The sequence below is a fragment of the Trachypithecus francoisi genome, unplaced genomic scaffold, assembly GCF_009764315.1.
Source record: "Trachypithecus francoisi isolate TF-2019V2 unplaced genomic scaffold, Tfra_2.0 Lachesis_group4, whole genome shotgun sequence".
In the NCBI taxonomy this organism is placed as follows: Eukaryota; Metazoa; Chordata; class Mammalia; order Primates; family Cercopithecidae; genus Trachypithecus; species Trachypithecus francoisi.
The window spans coordinates 121649586-121664538 of NW_022681469.1; the positions used below are offsets into that span (position 1 = coordinate 121649586).

A 14953-nucleotide genomic window follows, 5' to 3' on the forward strand; every position below is an offset into this window, starting at 1 on the left:
TGAAGAATGTCCTTACTTTGTACTAAGGCCATGCACCAAACAGGCAAGTTTATTTGGAAGTTTATCTGCAGACAAATACAGAAGCCCTGGGTTCCAGATCACTGTCTTTCCATGGTTTTTTTTTTTTTATAGCATCCCTGCTTTAATCATAGCACCCCTGTTTCAATCTACTCATCTATAAGATTGAAGTGTCTGTCTCTCTTTTAGGCCAAAGGGCCCTTCAGGTTCTCAGTTTGCTTCTCATTGGTAGTCATCAGCTTGAACTGTATCCCAGTACACTTGTGCATTTCCTAATTACAGTTTCCAGTTTGATGATAAATGCAGAGTGCTTCTTTTATAGAGCTTACAACTCGTGACAAGCATGCAATAAAAGTATGAAATGAACATCTTACTCTGAGAGGAGGATTACAGACAAGAGGACTAGTTGATACGAATACATGCTGGAAATGATCCAGACAAGAGGAAAATTGAATACATTTCCCAGGTAATGACCAAACATTGCTTACTTTATGCTACTGAAAATTGTGAAATTATATAGTGAATTGTCTCTTACTTGCACAAAGAAATACCATTGACATCTCTTTGGGTTGCATTTCTTGGAGCATAGAACTGAGAGCATTCATTCAACAAACATATATTAACATCCACCTTTTGCCAGATACTATGCTAGACACTGAGGACAGGAAAGTTGGAGACACTTCTCTAGAGGTATCCATGAAGGACACAGATATAAAATAATGATTGTAGTATGTTGTGTGCTGCTAGCAAGCCACTTCTGGTTTGCCAAGAAACCACAGAAGGAAGAATAACCAACTCAACTTGGCACAACTGAGGAAGCCTTCACAGGGCACTGATAAGCTAGCTGGGTATAAACGACAAATAAGATTTATAGAGCAGACAAGGGTAGGAAAGACATTCCATGTAAAGGAAGCAACTAGTCAAGGCCAGTAGGGTAAAAGAACCTGGCAAATTCTGTTACGACTGAAATTAGGGGCATATGAGAGAGAAAAGGAAGAAGAGGCAGATAAAGTAGTTTGTGTCTGTGTCATGCAAGGCCTTTGATACCTTGCTAAGAATTTAGGGTTTATTTCAGATACATAAAGCAACTTGAAATTTTTCAGCTGGAGAATGTTTAATTATGTTTTTATGGTAGAAAGAGAAGTTGTGTGGCATTTATAGAAGAGTGGCAAGGTGACACAGGAAGCTGAGAAGTCATTTTAGTAGTCTAGGAGGTGCTTATAAGGACCTGGGTGCTAGGCATGGCCATGGGAACAGAGAAAAAGGAGACAGAAACAAAAGATGGTCAGGTTGTAGAGTCATCAGGGTCCGAAGAATTAGTATACAGGCACAACAAGAGAGTAAGAGAATCCAGAAGGATGATTAGGGTTCTTGATTGGGCAATTTGGAGAATAAAGCCATTATTAACTAAGACATATGGCAAGTTCCAGGGGTAAAATAATAAGCTTTTAAAGGGTATATAAATATAAATGTTATTTGCCCTTTTATACCCAATTGGTCTATCATTGCCCTGTGAGGACTTCCTCAGCTGTGCCAAGTTGAGTTGCTTATTCTCTCTTCTGTGGTATCTTGGCAAATCCGAAGTGGCTTGCTAGCAGCACTACAACACACTGCAATCATTGTTGTATACATTTATCTCCCCAGACGCCCTGGGTGTTCCTGTTTTGTATCAAGGCACATTGATATGTGTGATATGTGCCTGCAGGCACATTACTGCAAGCCAGTGATTCTGAAAGTGTGGTGCCAGGACCAGCAGCTTTGGCATCTCTTGTTGGGAATACAAATTCTTGTTGTAAATACAATAGGTCCCATCTCAGGTTTATTAAATCAGAAACTCAGATGGGAACCAGTAATCTGTGTTTCCATAAGATCTCCAGGAGGTTTTGATGCCTGTTCAAGATTGAGAGCTACAAAAAAAACCCTGCTTTTCTCTTGTTCTAAAATGATACATGGATAGATGGATAATGGATAATGAATTAACCATGGATAATGGACAGATTCAGTTCAAAATGAAAAGATTCTGGTGTTTTCTTTTTAAATTACATTATACTTTAATCATACATAATATCCAGAGTCTAATCTACACAATGATTATCCCCAGGTCTTTTAGTTCTTATTATTAGTTAATTGAGGGGAAAATTGGCAGAAGGTAGAGTGATCGGCTGTCCAATTATCAGTAACTGTTAAAGGAATAGTAGCTAAATGCCAAAGTCATGTAACAGGAATCTTTTTCTTTATCTTTTGACAAGATGATGGCTACAATAAGCCTTAATGTTTCTATATTTTACATTTACATGTAAATGTATGTACAAAAAATTATACATTGTATTTACATATGTTGGTCTATGCAGTGTACAATGTATGTACAATACAATACATACATTGTGTTGTTCAAAGAAATATACATTATATATTATATATGTATTATATATTATATACAATGCAAATGCAATATATAATGTATATTCAATATATAATTTATAATCCATGTATAATGTATATTATTGTATAATGTACAATACAATGCACATGCAATATATAATGTATATTTCTTTGAAATAATTAGAAATCAATGTTTTATATTCATTTGTTAGTATCCATCCTCATTCTGCGAGACCAGAGGCAGCACAAAGAAAATACATGTATTGAAATACTAAATGAAAATGTAAGCTTCAGATGAGATGCCAGTCTTAGCACAGAAGGAGGCCTGGAAGTTTCCTTCTGTGCTAGACATTAACTTTTTAGCTACTAGAGGTAGGATAACTGGGAAATGGTCCAAGGGAGGAACTACAGTTTCAGAAACACAGCTCTAATTGGCTGGAGCAGTGACTATCTGTTAGGCTGGGTGATCTATCATTTTCTCCGAAAGAAACCTTAAGATTATCATAATTCCTTCACATTAACACTGCCATAATTCATTAAAAATGACATCATGCATGTTGCACTATTTGTGTGCACCTGATTGACTCTAGAGTGTCATTCTCTGCCTTTCCTGCGTTCAGAGAGTCTTATGCCTGAACACAACCAGCTTGGCCAGACGACCTTAAAATCTTCATCATCTTTTGACTACGTTGTTGTATAAAATATGCATTCTTTAATTATATATCTCTCTATATATATTTTTACAATTTTTGGTTTTTCCATTCTCACAAATCAATATCCAATCCCTTATACCTAATACATAGTATGCAATAATAATATTTTCTGAAAAAATAGAAGTGCAGCAAGGTGTGAAGGCACTGTACTAGCAAATTGAGCGATCTGGGTTGTGGTCCAGACAACCGCACAGATTTTTTTAGTTTGAGTGAATTATTTCATTTCCCTAAGCCTTAGTTTCTTCACCTCTGAAATGAAAATACGTAAAATCTTCAGTATTCTCAGCCTTGGGTATCACGGATTAAAAACAGAAAAGAAAGTGAGAAAACCACCTGTCTAGAAATTTTCCAGTACTGACCAACGTGTCTGCTACATTCTTCGGAAGTTTCTGGAAGATCCCTGGGGAGGTGGGGGGGGGTCCATTTCAAGTGAGCAAGAGTTGATTTATGATTTAGTCCAAGGGCCATGAGAAACTCAAGGATCTAAATTGCTGTTTCCTTGAAATTATTCCATTCCAGTGAACCCAGATGAAATGAGGCAAAAGCAGGATCTTATAGGAACCCTGGAGAAGCAAAACTGCTGATTTCTGTGAGCCTCTGACCTGCCCCTGATAAATCTGCTGACACTTCTACACCAGACTCTCCCATAAGGTTCACAGTAGTCCCATCCACAGGAAGGAAGATGTAAAAGTATCTCCTGACCTAAATTCTGGGAGATAACCCAGGCCATTTTTCTATCAGTCTTTGAAAACAGACCCAGTCTGATGTTACCGCCTTGTATGAACGTCTCCAAAGTGAGAGGTGACACTTGTGTGCTTAGAATATATGTTTAAGGCTGTTTAGAGCATCTCAAATGATGCCCACAGTCAAGGGTACCCCACGGCTTTCAGAGAAGGGGAATTATCATCAGAAGACCTATAACTCCCATTTCTTTATGTTTTTGTTTTGTTTTGTTTTAGAGACAGGTTCTCACTATTACCCAGGCTGAAGAGCAGTGGCATTGTCATAGTTCATTGCAGCCTTGAACTCCTGGTCTCAACAGATCCTCCCATGTAGCCTCACACTCCTAAAGGGCTAGGATTACAGGCGTGAGCCATTGCGCCGTCCCAGTGCCCTTTCATGAGAACTTAATGCCACACAAAGGATATGTTTTACATAAGACATCTCATTTAAAATCACACTTGAGAACCCTCAAATTTGAGACAGGTCTCAATTAATCTAGAAGGTTTGTTTTGCTAAGGTTGAGGACATGTGTCCACGACACGGCCTCAGGAGATCCTGACAACATGTGCCCCAGCTGGTCAGAGCACAGCTTGGTTTTACACATTTTAGGGAGAAATGGCACATCAGTCGACATATGTAAAATGAACATTGGTTTGGTCTGGAAAGACGGGACAACTCAAGGAAAAGTGGACTACTTGAAACAGGGAAGGGGGTTTCCAGGTAACAGGTAGGTGAGAGACCAATCTTGCATTCTTTTGAGTTTAGCCTTTCCAAAGGAGACAATCAGATATGTATTTATCTCAGTGAGCAGAGGGGTGACTTTGAATAGAATGGGAGGCAGGTTTGCCCTTGCCCTAAGCAGTTCTCAGTTTGATTTCTTCCTTTAGCTTAGTGGTTTTGGGGGGGCCAAGATATTTTCTTTTTACACACTCAAAGTCATTGGTTTACAGGTGAGAAAAGCAAGGCTTAGGAAGACCTTCATGTGTTTATCTTCTGAGAGATTCTCAATTGCCTTAATTCAATTAAGAGCAGCTAGTATCTTGTAGAATGAAAAGAGCCACGTTATTTTAGAGTCAGATATTTTGTTATTAGGGTGGATAATTTAAAATGTCAGGGAAGATTTTGTTCCCTTCCCTTCCCTTTCCTTCCCTTCCTTTCCCCTCCGCTGCCCTTCCCTCCCCTCCCCTCCCCTCCCCTCCCATCCCTTCACTTTTCCTCCCTTCCCTTTCTTTCCTTTTCTTTTCTTCTGTCTTTTCTTTTAAGTTCTGGGATACATGTGCAGAACGTGCAGGTTTGTTACATAGGTAAACGTGTGCCATAGTGGTTTGCTGCACCTATCAACCCATCACCTAGGTATTAAGCCCAGCATGCATCAGCTCTTTATCCTGATGCTCTCCCTCCCTCAACCCCAACCCCGGCAGGCCCCAGTGTATATTGTTCTCCTCCCTGTGTCTCTGCGTTCTCATTGTTCAGCTCCCACTTATAAGTGAGAACATGCGGTGTTTGGTCTCAGTTCCTGTGTTAGTTTGCTGAGGATGATGACTCGCCATCAGAGCGAACAGGCAACCTACAGAATGGGAGAAAATTTTTGCAATCTACCTATCTGACAAAGGTCTAAAATCCAGAATTCACATGGAACATAAAGAAATTTACAAGACAAAAAAACAAACAATTCCATGAAAAAGTGGGTAAAGGACCTGAACAGACACTTCTGAAAAGAGGACATTTATGTGGCCAACAAACATGAAAAAACTCCTCTTTTCTTTTTGCTGGTTGGGATGGTTAATTTCTTGAGTCAATTTCAGTGGGCCATGGGGTGCCCAGATTAACCGTTATTTCTGAACGTGTCAGGGAGGGTGTCTTTGGATGAGATTAGCATTTGAATGAGTGGATAGACTCAGTAAAGTAGATGGTCCTTCCTAATGTGGTTGGGCATTTTCCAATTCATTGAGGGCTTGAATAAAACTAGAGGAGGAGAAAATACGAATTTGTCCCTTTCTTTGCTGCCTCATTTCTTGGCCCTCAGAATGGGATTCACACTGTTGGTTCTCCTGGTTATCAGGCCTTCATACTTAGACTCAGTTATGCCACTACTCCTTCATACTTAGACTCAATTATGCCACTACTTTCCTGGTGATAAAGGAGTTAAAAAGAAATTATTTAGGCAGAGAGTGAGGATAAGGAAGTCCTTGGTAAGGTTTTCCTTTTAATGAAAAGCATCCCCCAAATCATTTTTTTTTTCTAACAAGAGCAGCCTGTAAAATCAAGCTGCAGACATAGACAAGCAAGCTGGAGGCTTGCATGAGTGATGCCCGCAGTTGTGCCAATAGGAAAAGGCTGCCTGGGACTAGGCAAATCCAACATGGCAGCTCCATCTTCCCTTTTCCTTTCCAACCAGGTGTGCAGTAGAGAGCAGACAAGTGGAAAGCCCATTTGTATAATAAGATTAGAGTGGGGCGGCCAGCTTCCCTGCACACTATGACTATGTAAACGTCACACCTGGTCCAACCAATCTGTAAGCCCTATGTAAATCAGACACTGCCTCCTCCAGCCTGTCTATGAATTCTGATGCACTCCACTGTGGGCCGGAAGTCCCATTTGGGCGCCCCTCTCTCTCGAAGGAGAGAGAGCTGTTCTCTCTTCTCTTTCTTTTGCCTATTAAACCTCCACTCTTAACTCTACATGTATCTATGTCCTTGATTTCTTTGGCATGAGGCAACGAATCTCGGGTACTTACCCCGGACAACGACACCACTTCACTGGGTCTCTAATTTGCAGTTGGCAGAGATGGGATATTGTAGTACTTCTTAGCTTAATAATTATGTGAACCAATTTTTCATTATCAATCTTGTATGTGTGTTTCCTATTGGTTCTATTTCTCTGGAGAACTCTGACTTATATAGTAATATAACTGAATAAGATCACATTTTGCAAACTTTCCTGGAGGTTAGCAACATTTCAGAAGTGTTTGCCAAAGATCTGTCATGTTACTTGGAGGAAATACAGAAAGAAACCTGAAGGTCCCTGATAACATGTGAACTCTGAAGAGAGATGGGAAATAGGAATTTGGCTTTTGGGAGAGGAAATTCAGTGGTGAAATTGTCACAAGAAAGGGTATGGTGGTAAAAATCGTAAAACTGTCAGAAAAAAATTATTAAATGGACACGTCCTTGGAAACCTTGGTTTTAGAAAAGCTGTGAGTCTCTTTGACAATCAAACCACATCTGAGAGAGAATTGGAGGAAAATAAAATAGAAATGTGATGTTAAGATCAGGACATTTTAACCTAAAAAAATGAAAGTTAGAAAAGTGGCTCTTCACAGCCTGGGCAACATAGCAAGACTCCATCTCTACCAAAAATAAAATAAAAAATAGTTAGGCATGGGGGTGCATGCCTATGGCTCCAGCTACTCAAGAGGTTGAGATGGGAGGATTCCTTGAGTCCAAGAGTTCGAGGCTGCAGTGAGCTATGATCACACCACTGCACTCCAGTTTGGGTGACAGAGTGAGATCTTGTCTCAAAAAGAGAGAGAGGAAAGTGGCCCTTCACTTACTCAGAATGACTTATGAGAGGGGAGGGGGAGCCATGCCCCTGTGGTGGGACTTGTTTATCTTCTATGATTTACTACACACACTTAGTCCATGAGCCAGGAGAGAGGTTTCCAAAAACATGACAGAGAAGAGGTGACCTCTATCATGGGAGGAGGAGGACTCTCCTCCCTTCCTGCAAGGTTTGAGTAAACCTGGAAGGAAGGCTTCTGAGCTGCTAATGAGGTTTCTCTTAGGCAGTGCTAGTGTAGAGAAATGTATCTCCCCGGCTTCCCCGGGTTCTTTTAAAAAGGACCTTAGCTGAGACAAAGTGGAGGCACTTTTGAAGAAGCTCAAAGTGTGCTTTGTGGGTTGTTGATAACAGTCTTGGACCATTAGATAATAGTCTTAGTCCTTAGAGAAAGAGGAGAAGGAGGAGAAAGAGGAGGAGAAGAAGGGGGAGAAGAGGAAGAGGAAAGAGAGGAAAAGAAGAGGGAGGAGAAGGAGAAGGAGAAAGGAGAGAAAGAGAAAGAGGAGGAGGGGAAGGAGGAGGAAGAGAAGAAGGAGGAGAAGAAGAAGGAGGAGAAAGAGGAGGAAGATGAGGAGGAAGACAAAGAGGAGAAAGAAGAGCAGGAGAAGTGGAAGGAGAAGAAGGAGGAGGAAGAGGGGAAAGAGAAGGAGAAAAGAAGGAGGAGAAGAAGGAGGAGGATGAAAAAAAGGAGGGGGAGAAGAGAGCGGTTACGTCAACTTTGCCATGTTAGGATGAAACCACCAAAAGGTGAAACCTAAGGTTGAGTAGAAGAATGTGGATAACACATCAAAATCAGGTTTCTGCAGGAAGAGAGGGGGCAGAAGTATAGCCAGTTTTATCAATGAAGCTGGCATGATGTATAATGGGAGGTGCAAAATCTGAGCACAGTGTGTACGGATGCCCAATTCTGGTAGCCAAATCTCAAGTTAAAGGCAAAATGATACTTTACCCTCAACCCTTTAAACAGACCCATTTGGTACATCATTAGGATCAGGTAACTATCCAGGCTTTCATGCACTGAAACAGACAATTATCCATTTACCTAGAATTCCCCTTCTACTGTCTCTCTCTTATGCTTTTAGTTAATCATGGCTGCACTATAATCTGTGTCATGGCATAAAATAACCATCTTACTATGCTTATGGGTTCTGTGGATCAGGAAGACAGCAGGTTGTAGTCGAAATGATTTTTGTCTACTCTGTGATGCCTAGGGCTTCATCTAGGAAGATCAGATAGCTGGAGGGTGACATCTGGAGTCTGGAATCATTTGGATACTTCTTCATTCACATATCTGTGTCTGGTCTGGGATGACTCAGAGTGGCCTCAGTGGAGGCTGTTGGTCCACATGTAGCCTCTCCTGTGCTCGGGCTTCCTCACAGCATGGTGACCTTGTAACTATAATAGATCATTTGCTAATGCACAGAGCAAGTCAATACCCTGAGACACCAATTTGCACCAGAGAAAGAGGTTTAATCATAGGATCACCAAAGGAGGAGATGGGAGAAAACCTCACATCCTTCTCCCTGAGGAATTTGGGGTTAGATTTTTTGAGGGTTTTGAAGTGAGCTGAAGCGTGGAGATTATTAATTGGTGGAAAAGTGTGGGGACAGAGAGATAAAGAAGCTATATTCCATGCTGATCCCATTCTTCTGTGGGGGCCTCCAAACTGGTTGCTGAAATTTATGGTTTGAAAAATATCTTAAGCAGTTCTTAAACAAAAGCCCTATGATTCTAACGTCAGAGATCCTCTCTAGAGGAACAATGGTGGTGTACATGTTCAGGATCTAGTGCTACATGACTTTCAGCAACAAGGAAGTCAGCCAAAGCCCAGCCTATTGATGTTTAATTATAATTATGTTTCTGTACAGAAGCTGGCATGCAATTCTGGTCAATCCTGTGAGGATAGTTTCAACCTCAGGATAGCCAGTGGTGGCTCAGGTATCCAAGAGCAAGTGTCCCAGAAAACAAGGTGGAACCTGCTTGTCCTAGCATTGAAATGTCCCACAGTGTCTTGTCGTTTGTACTCTGCAGGTCAAAGTAGTCACAGATCTGCCCAGATTCAACAGGGGAGGGCACAGAGCTCACATCTCAGTGGGAGAGTATCGAAGAATTGGTAGCCATGTTTAAAAATCACCACTCTCGGCCGGGCGCGGTGGCTCAAGCCTGTAATCCCAGCACTTAGGGAGGCCGAGACGGGCGGATCACGAGGTCAGGAGATCGAGACCATCCTGGCTAACACGGTGAAACCCCGTCTCTACTAAAAAAAAAAATACAAAAAATTAGCCGGGCGAGATGGCGGGCGCCTGTAGTCCCAGCTACTCGGGAGGCTGAGGCAGGAGAATGGCGTGAACCCGGGAGGCGGAGCTTGCAGTGAGCTGAGATCCGGCCACTGCACTCCAGCCTGGGCGACAGAGCGAGACTCCGTCTCAAAAAAAAAAAACAAAAACAAACAAACAAACAAACAAACAAACAAAAAAAAAACAAACAAAAAAAAATCACCACTCTCATTTTCCTGAGCATCTCTCTCCTGTCTTGCCTTTTCATGTCAAGGTTTTTGACTCATCTCTGGATTTATTCTCCTTTGTATCCAGATAGGTGTCTCCTGCATTCTTCCACACATAGATTGGGTTGTTGTATTAGGTTGGTGCCCATGTAATTGCGACTATTGCTCTCACTTTTAACGGAGAATTCTTCACTTACATATCTGTGTCTGGTCTGGGATGACTCAGAGTGGCCTCAGTGGAGGCTGTTGGTCCACAGGTAGCCTCTCATGTGCTTGGGCTTCCTCACAGCATGGTGGCCTTGGAACTGTAATAGGTGCATTTGCTAATGGACAGAGCAAGTCAATACCCTGAGACACCAATTAGCAGAAGAGAAAGACGTTTAATCATAGGGTGACCAAATGAGGAGATGGGAGGAAACCTCCGGTCCATCTCCCCAAGGAATTTGGGGTTAGACTTTTTAAGGGTTCTGGAATGGCCATTATTTTAATGGCAGAAATCGCAATTACTTTTCCATCAACTTAGTATTTCCAACAGCTAAGGTCAAACAGTTCTTAGGTTTTGTAGGACTTGGGCTGGCTTCATGGCGAAGTAGAAATAACACAGGTTTGGTTAGAGACACAGAAACCCAGGTTCCAATGGTTTATCAGTCCCTATGCTAACTTCTATGCATGCATGATCTTCCTGGATCCTTGCAAGAACTCCTCGATGAAGGTATAATTAGTTCCCTCATTTAACAAGTGAAGGAACTGAAGCCCAGAAATGTTAATGAATTGGCCCAGGGTTCCACAGCTAAGTGACAGAACCGCAATTTAAATCCGCAGTCTTAATCACCATGCTCTTCACCTCTCCTGCCAATGTCATTTAGTGAATATTTCTAGCTCTGTGTATTTGGGCATGCAGTCAGTATACGGTTGCATTTTCTATACTTTCCTTCCCTATGTCATGGTTGGTTAGGGTCATGTAACCAGTACCAGCCAATGAATGATAAGCAGAGGTAATAAATGTAATTTCTGGGGCAAGCATTTAACTGCTGTTGCAAGACCTTGTTCCAGAGTTCTCTCTCCCTTTGGGGACAGCGACTAGCATTATTTGAGGTGGTAGCTGTTTAATCAGCCCGGGTCCCTGATATGGTTTACATCTGTGTCCTCACCCAAATCTCATGTTCAGTTGTAATCCCCAGTGTTAAAGGTGGGGCCTGGTGGGAGGTAAGTGGATCATGGGGGCAGATTTTTCATGAACAGTTTAGCACCATCCCCTTCAGTATTTCCCTTGAGATAGTGAGTGAGTTCTCATGAGATCTGGTTGTTTAAAAGTGGGTGGCACCTCCTCCTTCACTCTCTCTTGCTTCTGCTCTTACTATGCCTGCTCCTGCTTTATCTTTTGCCATGACTGTAAGCTTCCTGAGGCCTCCCCAGAAGCCGAGCAGATGCCAGCATCATGTTTCCTATACAGCCTGCAGAGCCATGAGCCAATTAAACTTCTCGTCTTTATAAATTACCCAGTCTCAGATCTTTCTTTTTTTTTCTTTTTTCTTTTTTTTTATTTTTATTTTGGAGAAAAGGTGCACTCTGTCACCCAGGATGGAGTGCAGTGGCACTATCTGGGCTCACTGCAACCTCTGCCTTCTAGGCTCAAGCAATTCTCCTGCCTCAGCCTCTGGGTACCTGGGATTACAGGTGCCCACCACCATGCCCAACTAATTTTTGTATTTTTAGTAGATATGGGATTTCACCATGTTGGCCAGGCTGATCTCGAACTCCTGACCTCAGGTGATCTGCCCACCTTGGCATCACAAAGTGCTGGGATTACAGGCGTGAGCCACCATCCCTGGCTCAGGTATTTCCTTATAGTAATGCAAGAACAAACTAATACAGTCTCATAGCCCTCTACCAACCCACAGTGGACATGTAACATGAATGAGAAATAAGTATGTGTGGATTTAAGCCACTGAATATTTAAATTATTACACAGTATAACTGGAACTATTTGGACTGACTATATCATGTCTTTAATCTTCAGTTTCTTTAGCTGTAAAATGGGAATAATAATTACTACCTAGAGGGACTATTTAAAGCTTTTAGAATGGCCCAGCGTAGTGGCTCACCTCTGTAATCCCAGCACTTTGGGACGCCAAGGTGGGCACATCACTTGAGGTCAGGAGTTCAAGACCAGCCTGGACACCTGTCGTCCCAGCTACTTGCGAGGCTGAGGTGGGAGAATCACTTGAACCCAGGAGGTGGAGGTTGCAGTGAGCTGAGATCATGCCACTGTACTCCAGCTTAGGCGACAGAGTGAGATTCTGTCTCAACAAAAAGAACAACAACAAAAGTTTCCAGAAATAGTCTATACATGTAAAATATCGAATTCAGTGTTTAGCCTAAAGCAGGACAGTATCACTATCATATATATGAAGGATACATGGCATTGAGCAGAATGGTAATTAGGCACGGGCCTGCCCACATAAGTGGAGCTGAACTTGCCTAATTCCCATTTATTCTTTGTAAACATCTATTTGGCACCTGTAAGATTTCAGCAGGGTGGACCCTGAACGTAGAGAAGTCAGAGAGAAGAAAGATAGGGAGTCGTGGGGAGAATCAGAGTTAATAGGGCTTCTTAGGAATGTGATGTTTGCTAGGATTATAAACTGGCAGTTGGTAAGAGTTAAGCCAGTTGGCGAAATACTGAGACGGAACCAACCACGACTCTGCTATTTTATCCTGGTTACAGTGACAAGAATAACTTTACAGAACAGAAGCTCCCAAAACAGATTTCTTTCATAACCAAATAACAACCAGGTATAGAAAAATCATGTTTTCCAAACGGAGCTTCAATTTCCCGTTAGAGGAGGAATTTTGAACACTTCCCCTAGCGGGAACTGAGGAAGTGCCTCTTATTCAAATGGATGCCAGTCTATGATTGTCCAATTATTCACTGCAGTTTGTCTTTGATGGCCCAGATGTTCTCAATTTCTTGTAATAAGTTCTTTCATCTGAAAAGTCGTTCTACTCAGAAATGCAAAATCCTCTACAGCTCGCCAGCTTTTTTTGATGAGCTGGTATAATTGGCCTTCAATTTGCTCATTGTTTTGCAATAAAAAGCCCAAGTTTAATTTCATTTCTGTAAACCTGTAGATAAGAGCCGACCACTGCCCCATTTAAGTCACTGTCATTACAATCCACTTGGGCTCTGCCCACCAGCCCATCTCCATTGGCAGGATGAAATTGTGCAAAAGCCTTTTTAACATGTCTCCTTATTTTTCTGCTTAAAAAAAAGAAAGAAAAAACACACAACAAATTTTTAATTTAATTTTATTTATTTTTTTGAGACAGAATCTCGCTGTCACCCAGGCTGGAGTGCAGCAGTGTGATCTCATCTCACTGCACCCTCTGCCTCCCAGATTCAACCGATTCTCCTGCCACAGCCTCCTGAGTAGCTGGGACTACAGGCGTCTGCCACCACACCCAGCTAATCTTTGTATTTTTACTAGAGACGAGGTTTCAACATGTTGGCCAGGCTGGTCTTGAACTCCTGACCTGAAATGATCCACCGACTTCAGCCTCCCAAAGTGCTGGGATTACAGGCATGAGCCACCATGCCCTGCCTTAAATTTGATTTATTAACATTTATTGATCACTTCTTGAAAAAGCAACATAACTTACACCCAATGATTAATCAATAGATTAACATCTTTAGTCACCAATCTAACCATATCAATCAATGCATATTGAGCTCCTTCTGATCCCATAAACCATGTAAGGCCCATGAGAGAGACAGAGATGTATGAGAAAAGTACTTGGTCTGAGAGTTCCTTATCCTCTATTTGTGGAGGCTGGGTATACTCATTAAAAAAAAAAAAAATAGAATAGTAGGCCTGGCATGGTGGCTCACGTCTTTAATCTCAGAACTTCGCGAGGCCGAGGTGGGAGGATCACCTGAGGTCAGGAGTTTGAGACCAGCCTGGTCAACACGGTGAAACCCCGTCTCTACTAAAAATACAAAATTAGCCGGGCATGGTGGTACATGCCTGTAATCACAGCCACTCAGGAGGCTGAGGCAGGAGAATCATTTGAACCTGGGAGGCAGAGGTTTCAGTGAGTGGAGATCTTGCTATTGTACTCCAGCCTGGGCCACAAGAGTGGAACTCCGTCTCAAAAAAAAAAAAAAAGAACAAATTGCCATCTATTAGATGATTAAAGTCACTCATTCAAAAAGCACTGATTAATTTAACACACAGTGATTAAATTCTTCAACATGGTTGAATGCTAGGAGATCAATTATTCCCTTGTCTTTACACTTTAAATTGTTGTGGCATTAGAACTGCACCTTCCCCACCTTTTTTTTCCGGATGGTTTTGTATCTAATTCCGTCTCCTGCATTAAGAAGATTTCACCTTTTTTTTTCTTTTTGGAGACAAGTCCATGCTTCTCCGCCCAGGCTGGAGTGCAGTGACACAATCATGGCTTACTGCAGCCTCAACCTCCTTTGCTCAAGTGATCCTCCCATCCCAGCCTCCAAAGTAGCGGGACTTCAGGTATACATCACAACACCTGGCTTGTTTTTTTTTCCTTTTGTAGAGAGGGGGGTCTTCCTATGTTGCTCAGGCTGAACTTGAACTCCTGGGCTCAAGCAATCTTCCCACCTTGGCCTCCCAACTTGCTGGGATACCAGGCATGATCCACGGTTCCCAGCTGGAGATTTCACTTTATAGGGATGAGAAACCTGAACTATCTGAGATGCTTCTGCTATGTCTTCTGGACTGTGGCATACAGAGACAATGTCTCACAGTCGTTACAGCATCGGCTCTCGAATCAGGCAGCCTGGGTTCAAATCCGAGGTCACCTGCTTGCTGCATGACTTGTCAAGTAACTTATCTCCTCAGGCCCTAGTTTCCCCATCTATTGGGATAATAGGACCTATATTATTAAATGGCATGATAGAGAGAGAGTACTTGGAACAGCATTGGGAGCAAGTTCATGCCTCTGTGCTCATTCACTGCTATTAATCTCTAAGCTATAGTGCATAGAGCTTTCTGGCCATTTGTACCTCAAAATTGTC

At 42.1% G+C, this 14953-nt stretch overlaps 1 long non-coding RNA gene across 1 annotated transcript in view; it reads left to right on the forward strand.

Moving 5' to 3' along the window:
* Positions 1-412: 412 nt before the first annotated feature.
* LOC117072990 overlaps positions 413-14953 on the forward strand; it is a 47953-nt gene continuing 33412 nt past the window's right edge. The window contains exon 1 of the long non-coding RNA XR_004433049.1: positions 413-484. This is a non-coding gene — a long non-coding RNA (uncharacterized LOC117072990). The remainder of the gene's footprint in view (positions 485-14953) is intronic.